Here is an 8,623-nt window from a genome sequence, read left to right on the forward strand (position 1 = left end):
CACGGAATTCCCCTTGTGCACTGTGACTTTCTCCATCCCGCCCTTTAGGGATTCCTCAAGATATGAGGGGACATTTCAGAGTGGGGCGTGGGACTCTGTCTGCCCAAGTGGCAGAATTCACCTCGGCTTTCGGCAAGACATGTTCAGTGGGCCAGATTTGCAAGATTTACGTGTAGAGTCTGGAAGATAGCCAGATTTGTAAAAAATCAACAGACACCGACTCTCCAGAGGGGAAAGGGCTCCAGGCTCCAGGAGGCAGTGCCAGGGTGGTCCAGGCCGATGTCAGGAAACCGGACCCTCTGCTGCAGTGGGGAACCTAAGGAGATCACCGCTGTGGGATTTCTGTTTCACCGGCGCCGCCGGAACTTCAGCTCCACTGTGAAAACGACAATGCGGAGAAGAGGCAAGTGACCACTAGATGGCAGCAGAGGGTAAGAAAAGTGAGTTCCAGGCGGCTGGGGTGGAGGTGGGGCGTGTGAGGCTTGCAGCCCCTCCATTTTGCTTTACATCTTTAATGAGATATGCGAAGAAAATGAGTCCCTTACATGCCAGACACAGATGCCAGAGCATATGGAGAGATGCCGCACAGCAATATTTCTCTGGTTATTAAACAGGAGGCACCTAACTAGTCATTCACTGCATCATCATGCAGAGTTGTCCTTTGTGTCTTGGATGCCGCTGTTGACAAGGTAATAACAGGAGAAAGCAGTTGAGAAGACTGATGTAGGGACGTGGGCCTCTGGGCTCGCAGCATCGCCCCGGCGGGGTGCCGGGCGGGTGGCCAGCAAACGCGAGCAGCCCAGCCCACGGGGGCCACCTTGCCAAGGGACATTGTGTGGCCTCTGCTGCCAGACTCAGTCCAGGCCCAGCTTGGCAGCTTTCTGGTCTCCCTGGCAGTCCCTGAGGGCTCATTTATTCAGAACCCGATTACCACCAGACAGCTCTGGAGTCTGACCTTTCGCCACAAACCCCAAATGGGAACGGGAGCTCCGGACATTTTAAAGAGCGAGGCATGCTTACTTTTCTGGCAGAATTGAAGACGCACAGTGTAATGAAAATGCACTCAAATGCACAGAGACAGGGGAACACTTTTTTCCACGCTGCCCTAAGCAAAGGTGGGGAGTCCAGCCCTGCTGACTGTGAAATATTTTCACTACGAGAGTGGTTTCTCCTGACGGACTGTTACCAGGGCTGGGAGCAAGCAGGTACTGCTATATTTCATTTCTATATTCCACCTACTTTTCCACTCCCCACACTTTGCCCTACCCCCAGCCGCTCAGCCTGACCATTCCTTAGTTAATTCTCCCACCTTCCCAACCGAAGGTTTTATATAGCCATTCTTCATACAGAGAAACTGAGGCACAAAACTGAGATACAGCTTCAGGTCTCCCGGTCCCCATCCCTTTCCAAAAAGTTGAAACCTCTCCACGGTCTCCAGTGGAAAAGTAATAGCAAGATTCACCCTGCCACCATTTCCCTCCCTGTTTTGGAAAACAAGCCTATGTGCTAGAAACCTTCACTTGTCTGTGTGACCGTAGACAACTCACTTACCCTCTCCGTGCCTCATTTTCTCATCTGTAATTTGAGGGGCTGGTACTGGATGATGACTAAGGCCCCTTCCAGCTCTGCGATCCTGTGGCTTTAATTTCACAAGCCTCTGCCAGCCCTCAGAGAGTGTCACACATGATGCTTTTTCCAACAATAGCCACACTCAACAGGAGCAAGCAGCATTTCCTCCTCCAGTTGAGAAGAAATGTGGTCGTGGTTGGAGTCTTGTTGATGTTCTTTGTCCTCAGAGCAAGAGAAACAGGGAAGTTTCAGATGTTACTGACACTAACAGCAGGGCCTGGAGGTGGCCACACTCTTGTGGAAGAGACCACGCAGAGCTGTCTCGGTGGGCGGTGGAGATGTATGGGCAAGACCGGAGGATGTTTTAATAACTATTTCTCAATAAAAAGACCCATTTTATTCTGCACAGGGGTCTGGGGGCAAATCCAGGTCTCCCAGGAGGGATCGACTCTCGCCCATAATGGGGGATTGGTTCAGCTCAGCTGCTCTTACAAAGGGCTGAATACAGCATGCCGTGGTGAAGGCAGCTCCCCACAGCTCCATGTGAAAATGACTCACAGCAGTTATGAATATCAAACCTCCTTTGATGTATTCCCAGACACGAGGAGCAGCCACAGTGGGGAGGAGGTGGACTCTGGATGCTAGCTCTGTGGGGTGGCGCACAGAAGGCCTGGGCACATCTGGCACCGTCCTGAAGCTCCAGGAGAAATCCAAGCTGCCTAATTACCCCAGGACAACAGAGCTCACTTTCATCCACCTCTCTGTCTCTCTCCCTCTTTCTCTTTCCGACTCCAACAACAGAGGAATTAGATTCTCCAAGAATTACAACCTGTTTTTACACCTTCACCCTTCCCGAGGGGATAACAATTCACTTCCCTGAATAAAACTGGTTTTATTGAGCACAAAATGAATGCACCCCCTCACTCAGCATCTGCGCCAATTGCTTTAAAGCCATAGACCTGGCCCCAGTCAGCCAAGCGGAAGGATTTTCCCCTGTAATGGCCATTTCTAGACACTCAGCCTTTCAAGTGGCCGCATGGCACCTTGTTCTCCTAATAGGCTCTCAATGATGATTGAATACAAAGCCTCCAAGTCTCTCTTGTGTTGGCAGCTCCTGAGACCCAGTCAGTCACCACCGTCCAGAGCAGAAGACCCAGCCATGCCGACTCTATGGTGAGTGCCCAGGCCCAGAGCAAAAGGGGAGGGTCAGTCACTGCCACGTCATGCCTGTTTCACCTGAAAGCTTCTATATACGAGGAGGGTCTTCCCATTCTAGACAGGGTTCAAGAATATGCTGCTTCCTAGAAACTTGGGCAAAGTCTTTCCAGTTATAGAAGGAAGCAGCAAAGATGCCTAGGGAGGGAATCTGTCCAACCCCATGTCTGTGCAATGCTGTCTTATGAAATGGGGCTGATTTTATTTGGTAGTTAAGTTGGGCTTTGACTGGAAAACTCACTCACCTGCAGAGGTCTGCACATGCGCACATGGAAATACTAAAACACTCTGAGCACTCACCATGTGCCAGGCACAATGCCCAGGGCTTTGCACACACCATCGCCTCCAAGCCTCAAAGGTGCCTGGCGGGGAGGGCAGATATCATTATCCCTGTTTTACAGGTGAGGTGCCCAAGGCTCAGAAAGCCTAGGAAACTTGCCTAAAATTGAAAAACTAAAGTAAAAGAACTTGGATCCAGGATTGATGGATTTTTAAAGCATCATCTCTTAACCACCGTGCTGTGGGGCAACATGTTTATTATGTGTCGGAGGCACTGGAATTCTGAGGAGGAACAGGAAGGACAGATTCTTGACTTCAGAAAGCTTGAGTTCAACCACTCACCAGCGCACACAGAGTTACTGTCACTTGTATGCTCCAAGACTCCTACAACCAAGGGGCCCATGTCCCATCTTTCCCCGTCACACTACTCTCAGACCTCCTGCCCTTGATTCCCAGTGCAAACATCGGGTGTACCATAAAGACTGGGGTATTCTCCAGTAGAACTTCGGATGCTTGAATTTTACAGGCAACAATGTGAGCAATTCGACCACGGATGCATGACACTATAGTTACTAAGCTCCTGAACTAGCCACTGTTTGTTTTATATTGTTTTTTAATTTGATTGGGAAGTTTCTCTGACCCCATTACTCTGTATTTTCAGAAGAGCGAGACAGAAGAGCAACAGGGCAGGGACCAGGAAGATTTCAAGCTTGGAGACTCAGAAAGTCAAGTGATAGAACGAGAAGAAATAAAGCAGGGTGAGGTGAAACTCCTTTGCTTCCATGACCTCTGAAGGGAAGTGATGATGTATCTGAAGGACACTGCACACGACGATGTAACAGAAAGAAGGAAGCAAAGGTTGCACTAATTGCAGAGTTTGCCAAGAGTGGACTAGCTGCCAAGGCTACTTCAACCTTCCCATGATCTGGGAGACAGCACAGTGTCCTGCTGTGCTGGACGTCTTCCAGTGGCATTGACCCAATAGGGGGGTTGGGGAGAAGACTTCTTGGTATTAAGAAAGAGAAACTTCCCTCCAAAGTCAAGCTACTGAACCAGCTACATGTGAGATACAGGAGGACTGACCAAGACCCCTTGAATCCCAGCAAGAATGCTGAGAGCAGACTTAAGGTAAATCAATGGACTGGATCCCTTTGCAAATCAAACTTTTTTAAGAGTTCATTACACACAAATTTGCATCCAATTTCATTTCCAGAGATTCATGCTCATTCCTGCACTGACCATCAATCTGAAGATGTTTATTCGAGATCAGCGTCTTCCTAGAACCTTGACAAGACTGGACTGAGAGTCAAGGGGGTACAGCTCTAGGCCACCACCCCACCATCACCACCACCACACTTTCTTTTCTTAAATTTTTTTTTTAACATTTATTTATTTTTGAGACAGAGAGAGACAGAGCATGAACGGGGGAGGGTCAGAGAGAGAGGGAGACACAGAATCTGAAACAGGCTCCAGGCTCTGAGCGGTCAGCACAGAGCCCGACGCGGGGCTCGAACTCACGGACCACAAGATCATGACCTGAGCCGAAGTCGGACGCTCAACCGACTGAGCCACCCAGGCGCCCCAACCACCACACTTTCTAGGTCCCTAGGCAGGCTGGTCATTTTGTCAGCCGGTCATTATTTCTCCTGACAAAACCCAAATTGGGAAACCAATATGATCTTTATTTCTGGTTCTCTCTATACATACCAGTCCAGGTACCCAGTCACTGATGAATTTTAATCCTCATTTTCATTTCTCAACTAGGGCTCCCAGTTCCTACTCTGCCAGCCTCATCTGGGGGAGCTGTTCCTAAGGCTCCTGATGAATCCAGACACCCACCTCAGCCTCACTCTAGGAATCCAACCTTCCCCAAAATGCCTGCGTTTGACCACTGGAGGGCAGTGCTGGACCAGCCAAATCTCTTTAGGGGCTCTGCTCCACCGTTGTCCCCACCTTGCCCTGGCATAAGCGGCATGCAGCCTCTGGTTGGGAGCCAAAACCGAAGGACCACGGGAGCACCCTGAGAGCAGCAGCACGGCCAGCACTGTTACAATGGCTCCCCGCGCCTGGCGTCGTAGGAATAAAAGGCAGTTCATTGGAAAGAGGATTTGGCTCCATAGGTGACACAGTCCCCTGGGAAAGAGACTGAAAGGAAAACTTGCCTCATCATGTCATTAAGCAGGAACAATCTGTGCCTCTGACCAGGGGTTGTAGACTCCTACTTTTTTCTACCCTCTCGGATGTAAGCTCTTGGCAGCACATACAGTGCTTGGCAATAAACGTCTGTTGAATGAGTGAACGGATGCATGCCTGCATGTATATATATGCATAATGGAAATTGGCCATTTTCAGATCTGCTGCTGTTTTCTAGCTCTTATAACATCGGATGTTTCAGCCATCAATTAGTTGCTGAGCATTCATAGTCTTGGAGACAGCTAAGGATAGTCAGGTTATTGATTACAGCAGTGGCTGTCATTGTACAGATGTTATTTCAAACACCACTTCAAGAATTTCGATCTCTTACTTTTAGGAAGTCCTTCATTATGTCACCCACGTGTCCTCAGACCTCACCAGCCTGTGGATTTAAAAACAGACATTGTTCCCTTAATATCCGACCCACAGTAACCGCAGCCTCTCTTGTGGGAATATGAAGCCGCCATGCTCTCCCTGGGGGATTTGTGGTAATTTCATCCCACACTGGAACCCCACGGGGCTCGACAACTCCTCTGAGCCAGAGCTCCTATTCACACCACCTTGGGCCATCTCATGAGACTCAGGTCTAGGCTACTCTCCCCTGTACCTGCCCCCGACAGATCCCATGGCAGTGTGGACACAGCCTGCTCCCACAATCATTTAGAACACAACTACACACTTGAGGAGAGAAAGAAGTGCACATCTTGAGATGCCAAAACCCAACATGAGATCCTCCTGCCTCCCCCACGGGCTTTCACATAGCAGGAACCAGTCTGTGCCCCCGTTAAAAATCTGCAGGTATCCCCACATCTCCAAGTTCAGAACCCAAGACTAGCTCCTTTCCTGCCCTGAACCAGGACAGGGGAAAAAATCATTTCCTGCCAAGAAGCTCTCCCCACACCCTCCACTGTCTCAGGTAGAGTGTGGCCTTCACAGCCCAACAGGGCAAACATGGTGTTTTTAGGTCTTAGAACACCACTTATGGGACACCAATGGCCCTGATTAAATTCATATGGGATGGGGGTAGAACCTGCCCCTCATTCTAATTAGAAAGACACCAATTAATTTTTTTAACTTTATTTATTTTGAGAGAGAGAGAGCTCACGAGCAGCAGAGAAAGAGGGAGAAAGAGAATCCCAAGTGCAGAGCACTCGAAGCAGGGCTCAATCTCAAGAACCATGAGATCATGTCCTGAGCCAAAATCAAGAGCCGGACGCATAACTAACAGAGCCACCCAGGCACTGTGACACCAACTAATTTTTAACTGAACACTTACCATCTTAGTATATAACATCTGCATTTAGTTGGTTGTTTGTTATTTTTTAGAGAGAGAGAGAGAGCTCACACACTCAAGAATAGGGAAAGGGGGCAGAGAGAGGGAGAGAATCTCAAGTAGTTTCCATGCTCATCGTGGATCCCAATGTGGGACTTGATCCCATGACCTGGGACCATGACCCGAGCTGAAATCTAGAGTCAGACACTCAACAGACTAAGCTGCCCAGGGGCCCCTGCCTTTAGTTTCATGATAACTTCATCACCTCGACAGCAATGAGTGGATATTTGTTTTAGGTGTGAATAAACTTATTCTCAACCTTACATCAGTTTTCTCAACAAAAAAAAAAAAAAAAAAGAGTGCTCTAAACTTCACCGAGAGTCTCTACTCTCCCGACAGAGAACCCCAACATGCCCAACAGTCTTCGAGGAGACATTCTCCAACCAAAGTGGGGGAAAAACGAAAGAGAAGAAAAGCCCTCGCTTTGTAAGTTGTAAGTTGTATAGTTGTAAATTTCTAACTGAAATTTCACTATACAGTTCAAATCTAGGTCCTCAGAGGACATGGCTGGTCCTGATCCTTCTCATAAAAAGTCTGTAATCAGAGGATACTTTCCTGAGAGCAAACAGAAATTGAAAAAAAAAAAAAAAAAAAACAAAACAATTCAATCACTGTCCATGGGAGCTGAGATGATCCCATGTTAAGCATGGGAGCTGAGATGATCCCCTGTGTTAAGCGTGTCCTATCCTATGTACTTTCTCAAGATGCCTTCACTGTGATTAAGGGACAGGCCTCCAGGGTAGTGTCTCAGTTCTGTACCTGGAAAAAAAACAATGTACAGAAATTTCTGTAAAAGAGGAGATTGACAGTCAATACACAAGAGTCGAGAGGCAAGGATGGTCCCCAGGGTTATTTCCTGCATTCAATACAGACCTGTCTCAGGGCTCTGATTTCCCTTTCCAGGTCTCTGGTGGGTGGATAATGCCTGAGGCCTTGATACTAGGTCTGATGACCAGGTTTGACATTGACGGCAGGTCACACATCCTCCTGCCTTGTGATTTTGAAAATCTCACAATCTTTCCTGAATTCTTAATTTTCTGACACCTTGTCCTAGGCAAGAAGTGTCTGAGGTTGTCTCCCTTGAAACCATAGGCCTTTCTTACAACTCTAGGGCCACACATCCCTGGTAAGTAACTGGTGGATTTTATTTTTCGTGCTGCTGTGGCCATGAGATCGGATATAAAGTTAATGCAAAAAGTGGGGTAGACAATGAGAAGGATTGGAAATAAGGACCTGGAAAGAGTAAAGAGAATGAGGAGACACTTCAAAAGTAAATGAATGGTACCGGGGGGGTTGAAGGAGAAGGAAGAGATGGCCTCTTCCTGGCACCCTGGTTGCATACTGAATACTCTCCGGTTCCCAAGTTCTATGGCCTTGCCATCTAAAATTAATTCTTTTTTTTTTTTTTTTTTAGTACATTAAGTCTTGAGGTGTCAGTCATCCTAAAAAATTAGAGTCCCTATTCAGTAGAATGGCTTTGGGTATGACATTCCCCCACCACCAGGGATGGCCTTCCTTAGGGGTCTTTGGTGAATTTGTCTGCAGTCCCCATGAACACACATATATCTTCCCAACCCACTTCCAGACATCATTCACACTGCTATGGCCATGCCTCGGGAGGACTCCCGACCACCCCATCATACCACCTGCTCTAGTGCAGGCACCCCCACCGCCATGTCACCAACCCCCCCAACCCCCAACCCCCACCTCCACACGCCTGTTTGTGTGTCTGTGTGGCCTCAGCTGTCCCCAGCTCTCTTCTGTGTAACCCTAAGCCCAGGCATTCTGGGGTGAGTGTCTCCTTATTTCTTTGTGCACTGTCCCGTTATGCCTTTAAAGCTGTTCATGAGACTATCTTGCAGAAAGATGAGCAGTCTTGGAAAAGATACTAGGAAAAAGATGACGTAAGTAAGATGGAGGCGGATGTGGGAGGAAAAGCCTTGACAAAGGCGAGAAAAAAAAGCGAATTCTTGACCTCCATCAGCCCTGACTCTCAAAATAAGATTGGCCCTAAAGATAGCTTATTATTTATCC

The 8,623-nt window shown here is 48.2% G+C and overlaps 2 long non-coding RNA genes across 2 annotated transcripts in view; one reads left to right on the forward strand and one right to left on the reverse strand.

The window, feature by feature from the left end:
• Nucleotides 1–2,737, reverse strand: part of LOC123583370 — a 110,717-nt gene extending 107,980 nt beyond the window's left edge. Inside the window, exon 1 of the long non-coding RNA XR_006704840.1 lies at nucleotides 1,552–2,737. This is a non-coding gene — a long non-coding RNA (uncharacterized LOC123583370). The remainder of the gene's footprint in view (nucleotides 1–1,551) is intronic.
• A 47-nt stretch (nucleotides 2,738–2,784) lies between these two features.
• Nucleotides 2,785–5,359, forward strand: LOC123583369. The gene is made up of 2 exons (XR_006704839.1): nucleotides 2,785–4,191; nucleotides 4,828–5,359. It is a non-coding gene; the product is annotated as an uncharacterized LOC123583369 (long non-coding RNA).
• The last annotated feature ends 3,264 nt before the right edge of the window (nucleotides 5,360–8,623 follow it).

Source organism: Leopardus geoffroyi, chromosome B3 (genome assembly GCF_018350155.1).
Source record: "Leopardus geoffroyi isolate Oge1 chromosome B3, O.geoffroyi_Oge1_pat1.0, whole genome shotgun sequence".
In the NCBI taxonomy this organism is placed as follows: Eukaryota; Metazoa; Chordata; class Mammalia; order Carnivora; family Felidae; genus Leopardus; species Leopardus geoffroyi.